This window comes from Vicugna pacos, chromosome 3, assembly GCF_048564905.1.
Source record: "Vicugna pacos chromosome 3, VicPac4, whole genome shotgun sequence".
Classification (NCBI taxonomy): Eukaryota; Metazoa; Chordata; class Mammalia; order Artiodactyla; family Camelidae; genus Vicugna; species Vicugna pacos.
In genome coordinates, this window is record NC_132989.1 from 85548705 (window position 1) to 85558656 (window position 9952).

Here is a 9952-nt window from a genome sequence, read left to right on the forward strand (position 1 = left end):
GTATAAAACCCTGTGGCCAGCTGTTGTGGATTGAATTGTGTCCCACTCCCCCAAAGTTCATATTTGAGGCTTTGACTTTCTCTAACCTTCTGAGTTCTTAGCCAAGACCCCTATAATAAAAGATAGATTAAAAAGAGAAGAAACAAACAAGTTTATTAACTTGTATACATCGTGTATATGGGTGAGATACCTTGTGAAAAAGGAGTAACTCTCCGAGGTGGCTTTAAACTCTAGCTCAAACTTCAGCTAAAGACGAAAGAAAGGTGTGGGAGGAGTCCAGTTCTAGGGGGTTACCTGGAAAAGGAAGGTAAACAGTACGGTTTGTTATACAGATTTAAACAAGTACCTTCTCCATTGATAACGTTCTCTTGCGCGTCAGAGTCATCCTTCTCTTCCTAATAGAGACACCCTTACAATGGAGAGTTCCTTTATAAATACAAATGTTTCTTACAAAAGGGTAATTTCTATTTCTTCTGTGTCTGCTGTTTCTCAGAATAATCAGCTCAAAATAATCCTTATGCCAAGGAGGCATATTCTGCTACCCTTCAATATTTTTACCCCTGGCTCTTTTCCTGCAAGGCCATCCCTGGCTGATTGTATCCCTCAATCGAAGATTGCATCTTCTCTCAAAGCAGTTTGCTCCTACATGACTCTCTTCTCCCCTCAAAGCCTCAGGCCCAGGGTTGGAAACAGTTCTTCTGGTCGCAGCCCTGGGCCACTGCACTATCTCTTCCGCTTCTTCTATGCCCACATTCCTGCAAATAGTCACTCTAAAATAAACCCTTTCCAAATCATCCAAATTTGAATGTGACATCTGCTTCTCAGACTGATAGAGCTCTCTACAAAACAGAGGCGGGAAGCTGAAAGACAAAGCCTCCTTTTCCCCTCCACCTGAAAAAAGGATCACAGATAGTATCCAAAGTACACTGGGCCCTAACACATAAAGTCCAAGTCAGATGAGATTTTTTTTTCTTAATGTGCTGTCTGTCATTAGAAATCACCTGCTTAAATAATAATGTAGGTATTTTTATTGACTTTAGGGGTCTTTTTCATCTTTGCTTTCTAATTATACTTACAGCTTAGAGTCTGTGGCCACAGTATTAGGGTCAGCTTATTAGTTGAAACCTGCCTTTGTCCATGATTTTGACTGCTCAGGATTTCTACCTGTGTTGTGGTCAACAGCATGTCATGTTTTTGTTTTTTCAAAGTTTTTTCAGAGCTCAATATCTGAAAAGTATGACAAAGTTTAAACATTTGAGGTTCTTGGAGTTCCCTTTCCTTTTGCCAGTGACCTCAGCTCCTTCTCTCATTTCACCAGCTTCACGTTTAATAATTCTCTACTCCGAAGGCAGATTGCCCATTTATTTAACGTCTACCGTCCACCAGGCATTGCACATTATTTTCATTCTGAAAGCAACTCTATGAGGCAGATCTAATTATCCCATTTTTATAATCAAGGAGACAGGCTCTGGAAGGTGATCTATCCAATATGACCCAACCGGTGAGTGGCACAAGATGGGAAGGAAGGCATTAGGTCTCAGTGATCCCCAAGAGCGTGATCCACGCCACCTGGGATCCTGCTGCTGCCTGCTGCCCTTTGATCTGCTGCCCTTTGACCTGCTTACTCTTCCCGCCATGTGCCTTCACCTGGGTCTGTAATACTCAGCCTGGAATGCCGTTCCCACTGTGATCCTCCCTAGCCCTTGACTCAGACCTCACCTCCAACGTTTCTTCCATGGCTCACTTCACCCAACTGTGGGGCACGGCTGCTGACAGGTTACTAAACAGAGATATGAACAAATGCTTTCCAGAATTTCACTTAGAGATGGAAGCATCTCAGTTGTGGGCTGTTTCCATCTCCTGAGCTAGAACTTCGTTTCTTTCTTTCTTTCTTTCCTTCCTTTTATGTTGTGTTAATTTCTGGTGGGTTCACAGCATAGTGATTCATTTATAAAATATATATATATATATATATACACACACACATACATATATATATTTCTTTTCATATTCTTTTTTCATTATAGGCCATTACAAGGTATTGAATATAGTTCCCTGTACTATACAGAAGAAACTTGGCGTTTATCTATTTTATACATGGTAGTTAATATCTACAAATCCCAAGCTTCCAATTTAGAACTTCTGTTTCTTGAGGCTGAAACATATTTTTCTACTTCTTTGGCACCCTCATCTGACCGTTCCCACAGTCTATTTCAGTTCTCAGCACAGAGGACATCCTCAACAGATGCCACTGACTGACCAGGAGAATTAAAACACTGGAAATTTCGAAAAGTTTTGCTTGTGAAGGGGAAGTACACCATTCCTCCCCTGCTTTTCAAAGAAATATTTTCTAAAGAATACTGTATTTTCCCTTGTGATATTTTCCCTTGTGATTTCCCTGAGGAACTAAGCAGGAGATGTCAGAACTGTTGGTGGACAGATTTATTTGCACTCAGTGCTCTACTCTGTCTGTCGTGCCTGTATGAATTTTAAAGGAAAAAAGAGAAATTTTTAGGTCAAGAATTCATCTGTTGAAAGACTCTGTGCTAGAGCCTACGGGGAGGAGAGGCCTTGTGGCTTCATCAAGAGTCAGAACACTGCTTGTGCCTCACCACTGACTTTCTTAGAATGGGGGCTTTGGCAGGGTTGTTTACTCTGATTCTATGCCTCAATATTTAAACCTCAAAATGAAGAGAGCTCCTTCTTGTCTAACGACATGGGGTGCAGGGCAAAAGGAGTCTGCAACTCAAAGATAAAACCAGCTTAATGTAATTTGAGGGGCCCTAGAGAGACTTCCCAGCCCCCAAACATCTCCCTTTGGCTTGCTCCTGGATAGAAAAAGAAACCTCACATTTATCTCATCTTCTGTTAGGCAGTGAGGGCCTGGTTAAAAATACAGATCTATTATCTAGGAAGATACGATACTATTTTGCCTTTATTCTAAGATGTGCATTTCACCCACATTTTAATATTTCCAAATTGAGATGCATTTTTACAGTCAGTGTGACTCTTTAATGCAGTAGTGCTTCTTTATTTCCCTTTAATAGTTGCTAAGTTCATCTTTATTAAATAGATAAGAACCTCTGAAAAACCTGTTAAAAATTGAGACGCCTGGATCCCATAGGGACAAGTGCCGATTCAGGAGGTCTCAAATGTGATGAGGAATTTGCATTTGCAACAAGCATCCAGGGTGATTCTGAGCAGGTAGCCCTGCTTCAAGAGTACCCCAGTAATTTATTTGCTTAGTTCAGAGATTATGGTCTTTATGGGTCTTAGTTGTGAGTTTGTAAGGTGTGTCCTTAGAGGCTGCTTGGGTCCTCAGTCACTGGGTCTGCAGTTCAGGACCAGACAATGGGGAGAGAGCTCCCCTTCAATCATGGGTCCTGCATTTTCTCAGTTCCATTATGTTCTGCCATTTTTCCCTGAAATGCTCGTATTTTAGCATCTAAACTTCATCTCCCAGATGACTTTCACTTTCCAAGATTTCACAGTATTTATGTAGATTAGTAAGTTTCTGCCCTTGAGAAACTCACACTAGAATCAGCAGATCTTGCAAACTGACCTGAGCAAGATTACTGATGCTTAAATGGGAGCCACAGGAATCAGCAGTGTCAGCTACTCTCCTCTACAACTGTGTTACTCAGTTATGATCAAAGTAAGCCACCGGCCAAATTTGGCTACACCTACAGACACTTATTAAAAAGGAGAGTATATAACCTTGCATGCAAGTTTCTCTCAAAACAATTGCCAGGATTCCAGAGGTAGGATTCTGTTCCCAGCAGAGTCAGAATGGGGCAACCAGAATCCTTGAGTTCATGGCTAGACCCAAGGCCAAGTAAAGGCTTACCTTAGGCATCATCCTAAGGATACAGGTTATAATTCTAGCTGAACATGTATATCCTATTCGTGCAAGAGTAGAGGGTCTAATGCACTTCTTTTGAATATCTTTATATTCACCAAGGAGATCTCACTTCTGACTTTCATCATGTTGATCAGTTTCACCAACAAAAAAAAAAGTTCTGACACAAACTATGCTAATTGGCAAAGTACTCATATTGATGGAGATGTGAATAACAGAAGTTCTTTGCCTCCGATTATGCATTCTTGATTAGAGTCCAGAAACTTTTGGTTAGAGCCTAAACTGGGTGATAAACACATAAAATAGCACTGTATATTCAGAAGTATTTAAAAATAAATAACAGCTCTCTTAAGATGGCATGAGTCTCCCACACACATTGTGGTACAAGGCAATAATGCCTCTGGCAAAATTATGAAACCAGGCTCTGAGGACAGAGACAAGGGAGTGACTAATTCTGGTAGATGGGAAATGAAGGGGTAAGGACCACAATATGCTCACAGAGGAGATGTCCCAAACTGAGTTTATTTAAATGAGTAGGAATGTGTCAGTTAAGCAGACTCGGGGTACACCCAGCAAAGGGAAACAGTGAGGGCCCAGCACGGAGTCTAGAGAAGCTACACACCTCCCTAGGGGTGGGTAGACTGATGAGCACATGATGATGAAGGGGGAGATGGACTAGAACTAGCCAGGAAATAGACAACAAAGAACCTTCAAGTTCCTGCTCCACGGCTTGCTCTTTACCAGGTAGGCAACCAGAAGTGAGACAGCAATCTCTTCCCTACTCCAACTTTGGGTCAGAACATGGATCATCATACTGTGAGACCAACATAGATCCAGCCTGGGCCAGGCTTCTTCCCAAGCCTTTCTGACTAAAATCCCAGAGCCCTGAATATCTACTCCATCCACACTGGGGTTTTTTTCCCATAAAAATCCAAGTAGAAAGGCCATGGTCCCTAGAGTCATTTACTGGTTGGATGAAAGGGTGACTTGGACAAATTTCTTTACCTCTCTGACCCGAGTGTCCTCATCTGTAAAACGGGGATAATTACTTCCTTCTAAGGATTGTTATAAAGGTCACAACAGTGCCTGGTAGAGGGGAAATGCTCAACTAATTTTATTTTTAGTGTCTGTGTCTTTTAAATCTTTATCATTATTTTTCCTTGTTTATGAATTCTTAGAAAGAATAAGATCTATGTTATACAAGTAGTATTTTATCTATCTATAGCTAGAGATTACCATTCACTGACCTTGTGACATAAATCGTATTCTAAACCCTTAAAAATCTGAAAGTTTACCCCTGAGGCTACTGACCCAGCTAAATTCCATAAATCTCTCTTATCTGTCAGCTGGTCTTATCAGGGTTAGGCTCTCTTGTTTCCAGAAAAAACAACAAGGACTATTTTCTATTTCTAGTCCCAGACGCAACAAGAAAATCACCGATACCAGCTCTAAAGCTTTTTCCTTCCTGTTTTGCGTCTGTTCATACATGTAACAGCTCTAAACTTTGAGAATCATGATGGCCGGTGGGCTGGCAGGGCTGCCTTTCACTGCCTGAGTTAGAACAAGGTTTAACCTAAATGCCCTTGGCAACTTTTCTTGCAGGAGAATCACCTTTTTCAAAGGAAACCTCGTTAGCCCTAACAGGATTCTCAGTGAAGTCCCTACCAGGAAGTTCCTCCATACACATTCTCCTCTCATACAGCCCCTCCTCTCAGAAAAACAAACTCGGGTTAATGAAACAGAGCTATGTCCTTTTCTCTTACTGATCTGATTCTGAGCAGGATTTTAAACACTTTCTTGCTCTCTTTAAAGAGATTGACACTTTAATCCAGAGCTGCAAGCTGCAACCACTAGCACTTTGAATCAAATTTAAATTCTTATAGGCAGGTTTTCTGCTGATCCTCAATTTACCATTGGCCCTCCCAAGCCGCCCAATTGTGGCACAGCCCCTACATCACACACCATTACCCGCCTGCCCTTGAAGGCATCAGGGTAAACCCCATCCCAGGCACCAGTCATTATAACCATTGCCACACTACAGGCAGCTTACCCCACTAACTAGCCACTTGGCAAAACCAGGATTGTTCACCCCATAATGGGAGTTTTGTTGTGGGATGAGACGATGAGGGGGAAGAGCAAAGTTCTCTGACTATAGCCTGGATTAGGAGCCCTGGGGTAGGGAAGCTGGTGGCTAGGGGCCTGCGTAATGCTGCTGTGTGGAATGTCACTGAGTGGGCAAAATGATGACAGATTGCTTCCACCACCTTCCCCATAGTCAGTGCGGGCCCTGGTGAAAACTGCAACAAAGGCAGCCTTTGTTACAGCCAGTGTCCAGGGACAGGAGAAGGAAGAGGGACCATGGCACCGTGTCATGTGGGAAAGTTTCATGAATTAATTGATGACTGTCTATGTAAGGATACCATCTACAATTCAGTCATTCTCAAATTTTTTCAGTGAAATGTTCCCTAATCATAGAGGAAAGTAGGTATATACGTACATATGGACAACAGTCTAGTGTGCAGCCAAGCAGCCATCTGAAAGCTGAAATACCTGTAAAATGTATATAAATACTCCATTATATTCCATAATACAACTGTTTATTGTGACATAACAGTGTAATTTTCAACTTTAAAAATTTTAGATAAAATTGTGTGAAAAGCTAAGTAGTTTGAGCAAAATTGACCTCCGGGATGACAGTTGCTCCATGGCTCATACATACATCCCTGGTCCCTAGCACTCCATTGTGAAAAGCATAGCTCTACATTTTTCTACAGCCTTCAAATTAAATCTTTCTTTAAAAAAAAAAAAATCCAAACTCCTTGAGTCTTTGCTCATACTCCTCCTTCCATGTAGGACATTTTTTTAGCCTTTCTCCCCATGAATTTCTCTCTACCTATGGCTTAAGTCCCAAGTAAAATGCTACCTCCATAAATCCATCTCAAGTTTTCTGAGTCAGAATGTATTTCCTCCTTCTCTGTATTCTTAAACCTGCCTCTATTTCAGTCGTTATCCTCCTGCTTAAGTGCATAAGTAACTCTAAGGGAGAATGCGCATACATGCCTAAGAGCTTAGAAACACAATGGTTGCTTCCATCTCCTAGGTATGCTTTTCCCTCTGATTGCCCACTTCGTGCTTATTCTTGATGCTCAGATCTTAGCTGGGATGGCACCTCCTCAGGAAGGCCATCTGTGACCACCCAGACTAACATCCATACCCAGTCATCTCTTGCCCTTCTTATCAGCATGACATTTTTTGTTTCTTTGTTAGTTTATTTATTGTGGTAAAATAGACAATATAAAATTTACCATTTCAACCATTTTTAAGTACACAATTCAGTGGCATTAAGCACATTCACAGCATTGCACAAGAATCCCCACTATCCATTTCCAGGACTTTTTATCTTCCCAAACTGAATCTCTCTACTCATTAAACAGTAGCTCTCCATTACCCCTCCCTCCAGCCCCTGGTAGCCTCTATTACACATTCTGTCTCTATGAATTTTCATATTCTAGGTATCTCATATAAAGTGAAATTATATAATATTTGTCCTTTTGTGTCTGGCTCATTTCACTTAGCAGAGTGTTTTCAAGGTTCATCCATGTTGTAGCCTGTGTCAGAACTTCATTTCTTTTTAAGACTGAATTATATTTCATTGTATATCTATACTACATTTGGTTTATCCACTCATGCATCAAAAGACACTGTGTTGTTTCCACCTTTTTGCTATTGTGAATAATGCTGCTATGAAAACAGGTACATAAATATCTGTTTTAATCTCTACTTTCATTCTTTGGGGTGTAGACCTAGAAGTGGAATCGCTGGATCATGTGGTAATTTTATGTTTAACTTTTTGAGAATCCACCATACTGTAAGCATGGCGTTTTTAAAATGCATGTTTGTCTGCTCCACTGGAATGAAACCTCCATTAAGACCAGGGGCCCCGCATCTGGCTTTTCCCTCCTGCATCCCCAGCACCTAGAATAATATCTGGTGCACAATGGACACTTAGAATTTTTGTTAGGTGAATGAATGAATTAGATCCTCAGCAATTGTTAGTGTTCTTTCTCTTCTCTGCTCTATTCTCCCTAAATCTGTTGCAAACTCCCTGAGGGCAGGGCTAGGTCTTATTCATCTGTGTAACTCCAGCACTTAACACATTGAAGGCACCCATTAAATGCTTGTAGAGTTGAAATAAATTCCCATTCTTGCTTGTAGTTCTTCCCGCTTGAGTTCTGTAGATTCGGCCTGATGATTATGGATTAGTAAGAATGGAGGGCTTTTCTTTGACTTTCCAGGGAGCAAAGAAAAGACCAAATGAGGCCCACACACCAGTCCGCCTCCTGGGCATCTCTGACTGGGTTTTTCTCTTATCCTTTTCCCTTTGATTTCTGGATTCTAACATATTCCAGAGCCAGGACTCAAGGAAACACAAACAGCTGAAAAATCTGTTAAATTACATCATTTGTCTCTGAGAATTGAGGCATGCTGGTTGAGTCTTCGGTTCAGATAAAATACAAGTTCTGATATCCCAAGACTTCTTAAAATTTCAAGTAACATTCTTTGGATTAAAATTTTTAATGATTTTCAAGTAGTTCTGAGCCTGGTAATTCTCATTATACATGCCGTATACAGGTAAACAATGTATTTTACCACTCTATTACAGATAATAAATTACATACACATTACATATTGCATCTTCTGTATAATAATGGGGTGCTAAATGGGGATGGGAAAATCCAAGTAAAAATGCCCAACTGGCACCTGGAACCATTTCCATGGATTTTCTCCCTAGGTCCTGCCAACCTCCTTTACTGTCAGGAACACTCTATTTCAACCAGCAGTGTTGGAGACAGAGGAGAACGAGAAAAACCTTCTGGAATCTCAAAAACAGGCTCCAAAACTCTGCCAGACTACAACCTTTCTCCCAGTGGTGCCACCAACCCTCCCAGCTCTCTCCTGCCCTCTGTATCCGAGCCACTGGCCTTCCCCCGGGTCCTGCCTTCGCTGTCTGCTGCCTGGTGATCCCCAGACAGGCAGCCTTACTCTTAGGGCTTTACCACTGCCAAGGCTCTGCCTTGGGCGATGGCCATCCTAGTGGGTCCACGATTCTTCGGAGGCTTTGCTCACTCCGGGAGCTTTTTCTGACTCTTGGCTGTGAGGAGGGTGAGTGAGATTACTGTCTCTCAAAAGGAAATGCTAGTTTCAGAAATTTGGCTAACTGAAACAGAATAGGGTGTTATATAAAACTCCAGCAGTGCCTTAAAACCACACCCCAAATCTGTCTCCAAATCCCTACTTGTTAATATGATCTTTTTCTTTTTTAAATTAATAGACTATTTTTTAGAGCCATTTCAGGTTCACAGCAGAATTAAGCAGAAATCACAGAAAGTTTGCACATAGCCCTCCACACCCACACATATATACTTCCCTACCCTCAACATCTCTCATCAATGTGGCATATTTGGTACAATCGATGAACCAACTCGGACACATTATTATCAACCAAAGTCCATAGTTTACATTAGGATTCACTCCCGATGTACATTCTATGAGTTTTGACAAATGCAATATGCTCTTTTTTCATTAAAAAACACTTTGAAATTTTTTTCTCGGTCATGTGTCATTATTACCTCATGCTGGAGCAGATGAGAAATGGGGGAAGAGGGAAGTGGACCACGTCTCAGCTGACAGGTCAGTGAGGAGGAAGCCTGCAGAGTGAGCAAGAAGGTCAAGGTCAAGAGGAGCAGAAGGCAGAGGTGGAGACCAGGTGGGAGGATGATGCCAAATGAACTTCATCTGCCATCTCCCCTCCCCTGCCAGCCCCAAATTCCCCGTCCCCTTTCTGGTGCTGCTGCCAGTTACTGGTTACTAGCTGTCCTGGAGCAAAGCCTCTCTAATAGAACAGGACATAAAGGATAGTCAGAGCTCCTGGCAGGCCGGGCTGCTCCCTGTCCCCAGGCCACGTGTAGGTTCTGGTCTTATGATAAGGACAGAAATGCCTGCCTGGATGTCCCAAAGGAATAAGTAAAAACAAAGACTGCCCTCATGCTCTCTCACTGCCAGAGTCCAGCAAATACTCAGGCCCAGAGGAGA

The 9952-nt window shown here is 41.9% G+C and overlaps 1 long non-coding RNA gene across 1 annotated transcript; it reads right to left on the minus strand.

Annotated features, from left to right (window-relative positions):
• Positions 1 to 200: 200 nt before the first annotated feature.
• On the minus strand, positions 201 to 9569 carry LOC116279705 (uncharacterized). The gene is made up of 3 exons (XR_012064836.1): positions 9490 to 9569; positions 6357 to 6409; positions 201 to 294 (listed from the first exon to the last, which is right to left on the minus strand). It is a non-coding gene; the product is annotated as an uncharacterized lncRNA (long non-coding RNA).
• Positions 9570 to 9952: the final 383 nt, after the last annotated feature.